The sequence below is a fragment of the Etheostoma spectabile genome, chromosome 13 (assembly GCF_008692095.1).
Source record: "Etheostoma spectabile isolate EspeVRDwgs_2016 chromosome 13, UIUC_Espe_1.0, whole genome shotgun sequence".
NCBI classification, from domain to species: domain Eukaryota; kingdom Metazoa; phylum Chordata; class Actinopteri; order Perciformes; family Percidae; genus Etheostoma; species Etheostoma spectabile.
In genome coordinates, this window is record NC_045745.1 from 43815 (window position 1) to 48164 (window position 4350).

The following is a 4350-nucleotide window of genomic DNA, read 5'->3' on the forward strand; positions in this document are numbered from 1 at the left end:
AGTAACTACCCAAAAGCCACTTTTACTTTCTTCAAATGACGTTTTGGGTTCAGTCTATAACATGGCAACTGCTCTCATGCCGAAATCCTGGAGACGAGGACCGACCGAAGTAAGGGTCGGATTTTAGGCATTTTTGATGCCATCCAGGATGCAGTGGGGCCAGTAAACAAGCGGCTGCTGATCGGCGGACTGTGGAGAAAACCTGGAAACTCATGGATAAAGTTGTAAGTTTTAAGTTATAAACCCATCAGACCTGTCTGCCAAATGGTAGGAGGAACTTTGTTGTAGATGCACATGTAGAGATGGGCTAATGCTATGGGTGCACAAGTGTTCTTTGATCATTTTTCTGATTGTGACTCAGTTAATTAATTCATTTTTTATACCCTCTAATGTTACACATGGCTGGTACATATTTGTCAAAATCTATAATAACCATTGATGTGTGTCCAAGAACAGTATATCACGATTTGTTAAACCTCATTCAACCAGATTCTAAAAGGTGCTGGCAATATTGTTAGTGTGTTGGCTGAACAAAGTTAATACCTAGATTGTGTCTTTGCAATAAAGATAATAGGAATTTGCAAATGCTAAATTACATTATGGACCTGATGACACTCTAGATTTTGCCTTAAGCAGATAAACAGATTTCAGAGCTCACTTTTTCTCATGTGTAACACAAATAAATGTTGGAGCAAGTAGTCATTAATGGATTTCTTTGCCACAGGTCCGCCTTTGCCAAAATCCTAGACTCCACTGAAAAACAGCCCACCTTACATCCGGATATCTTACCTGATGCCTACCACACCTTCGACTTACCTAGGAAAATATGAAGAGAACCAGAGACTCACACAGCTCAGTGAGAATGAGTTCTTTAAAATCTACTTGATAGCCTTATGAGGAAATCCAAACGGGCCATCCGGCTCTTCAAAGAGGGAAGGAGAGATGTATGAGGAGCAGTCACAGGACAGGTGTGAACTTTTGATAAACAATATTTTTATCTTGATTATAATTTACTTCATAGAGGCTTTTTTGATGACATGGATGGGGACCAAGCTCATGTCGGACAGAGGAAACCCACCTCAAAGTTTACAGGTTTATGGATTACATTTATTTAGCTGACTTTGAAGATTTAATTTATTTATGTCCAAGGCACAGTATAAACCAAGTTTTCACCTGTGGTGGAAGAGGTTTGTTTTTTTTTCTGTGCAGATGTGATGTCAATGGGTGCTGGTTCCGTCTTGTGGGGCCAGGAAAGCCAACAGTTGTGACTTTGTAGAGCCCCTTTGTAGTGAAGGCAACAAGCTGAAGAACCACTTGATCTGGGGTAAACTTTCTTTAGGTCCCTATTCCCAAGGCGTGTGTCAGTATTCTGTGGGTTTACGCATGCAGTAAATGTTGCAGAAAGCCTTTTATTTTAGTGATCACTGCCCTATTAGTAATATAACAGACAGGATATGAGTTGAAACATTAGTGCCTCATTCTTACTCACTGACAACCTTGTCACAGTGGCAAGAGATGACAGAACTGTCATCTCTAACTGACAAGGGTTTTCATCAGCATTTTTATTTTGATACATAACTGATGAAACATGGATTTATAGCTCTGGTTTTCACTTCACATGTGCATCTATTTTGATAACATTTACTCATTTACTCACCGGTCACATTCGGCTGTGGCTCAGTTTTATATGGTCGCCTGCCAATCGGAAGGTACGCTCCCTGGCCCTGCAGTCCCTGTCGAGTGTCCTTGGGCAGACATTGAACCCCAAGTGCCATGCTGCTTTGGAGTGTAAATGTGTGTGAGTTGTTTATCTGTGAGCAGGTGGCACCTTGTACGCGGACACGTATATGAACTGTGGCCGAGTAGGAATGGGATATGTTTCCTGTACATGTATAAGCGCTTTGAGTAGTCGTAAAGACTAGAAAAGCGCTATATAAGAACAGTCCATTTACATTTGGACTTGACATTAGCACCCCGCCTACCCACGAAATCTGGGAAAATTAGCTAGATGGGGTTTTAAGCCCTCGTGTTGACTTCCAGGAAGGGCTCGACCGTTGACATCAGGACACCTAACCTATCTATACCTGCCACACTGTTTTTTCCGTGTTCCTCCAAATTTTTTAGCACTCTATCTCCCGGACCCCTCCCGAAACTCCTTAATAAATATTGACCAATATGTTTGTTTGTTGTTGACAAGTTGCCAATTTAGTGTAAAACACCTCCTATTTACACAATCAACCTCACCATATACATGTTCACCCATTTGTCACCTCAACCTGGCAGCCTATAACCCAGTTGCGCAGTTGATCTATGCGCAAGCTTCGCGGAAAGTTCAGACCCAAAGCCACCCAAATGGCAAGTGAAGGTGTGGTTTCCGCAAGAAATCAAATATAGCTGTAAATTCGTATCAGAGTTGGCACAACAATTTACATGCTCTTACTTAGTGATATTGACAACCTCCATGCTTCTTGTAAATTGTGTTGCTTTGACTTTAACCTGGCGCTCGGCCAAAAAATGACTTACCCAGCACATTAAAATCAGTGGCACCATCGCTCAGAAGAGGCACATAGGGCACACAGACGATTTCATCCTTCAAAATCAACCACACCAGTTTGACTTCAAAGTACACTCCCAAGAGGGCACTGGAGAGCAGCTAAATCTGCCACATACAACTACAACGCAAAAATTGAGCACATATTCATGTTTACAAAACATACTGATGTTCACCAAAGAGAGACAGTTATTGATACCCAAGGAATGATAAAATATTGATTAATGGGTTTTTACCAAAGTGTTAAATGTGTTTGTATCAAAGAGTTTAAAACTGCAGAGCTGTTTATGTGATTTTTGTTGTTGTAGTACATTACCATGCAAAATATAAAGAAATATTAATGAATTAAGTTTTGTTTTAATTTATATTGCAATTAATAATCACTTAACACTTGTAGTACACTTAACAGTTTTTTGCCGATGGCTACACACTTGTTCCGCTATGTGGCTCACTATGTCAACATCTTCACACAACTAATAAGACGATAAGATAAAAATGAAGATAATATCTCACTTCTATGTCACAATGCAACTGCAATTTAAACGTAACATCCTTTTCAAATGGCATTTTGCAGCAAGTGAAAAAAAATGCACACTTGATTACTCTTTCAACAGCAGCAACACACACTGGTTTTTACAACAAAAATACAAAGAAAAGTGGATCCAGTACAGTAATCAATACAAAAATAAAATATAATACATATATTGCAGTAAAATTGCAGTGCAAACAGGGGGGATGTTGATTTGAATGAAAAATGAATTAAACCATTGTTAAAAAAAATTAGTTTGTGAGATAGTTTATGGTCCGGCCTTCTGTTAGGTCTGGCCACAACAACTCAGCAAGGTTATAATCGTTATGAAAACAAACCAAATATGAAAATAGGTAACATTTCCATTATGAAATAAAATAAAAATGAGGCATCACAAAAAACAATAACACTAAAACTGTATTGTCTATTTGCAAAACTAAATAAAAAAAAAATGTATTTAAGTTCTCCAGGTAACACGGCCAGGCAGCATGACAGAAGAACCATAGGACAAGAACACTACAAGCGGGCTTTGAGCTGCGACCAATAGCTGCTGGTTAGTAATATGCAGGAACACCAAAAACGTAAGAAGCTTGGGATATATGTGTATTGATGCTGATGTCTACACAACTGTGAGTCAATTGACTTCAAAAAGTTCACCACTTTACTCAAGTGTAAGTAAGTTCAAAACTCCTGTTCATGTATTCTTTAGTCTATTGACCATCTAGGTTTTTAAACCTCAGTATAATTCCTCAGTTGGATTGAGGAATGGGGATTAGGGGGTCAAGTAGATACCTAGAGTGCATGGTGATGGAGAACCTCTTGCAGACAATGGTGATATTTCCCCAATTTCAGATAGTGTTTTGCATTGTGAATAAAGTATTTTGCCAATGATTGCTAGAGTTTTCATTCTTGAACAAAGTGTTTAATGTAAGAAACATGGGTAGTGTTTTGCTAAAAGTGTGTTGTAGGATTGCAACAAAGCGCAAAGCGAAAATGCGTTTGTACTTTTGGTGCCTTTGTTAAGGAACGGTTACAAAGTTATGGCTTTGATGCTTTTGTCTAAGCATTCATTTTCAATCAATCGGCAAAAACTGAATTCTTATACACACCGCATTACGTATGCAAAAGGACTCTTTTTATGTGTCTTAACAGTTGCAGGTTTTCACAAAAGAGATTTACACAATCATATCGAGCTTAATATTTTTTAGGCCTATATTGTTTATGTAGTCTTGATTTGTACAGATTTAAAGAGTTTTTAATCTGTTCTGCA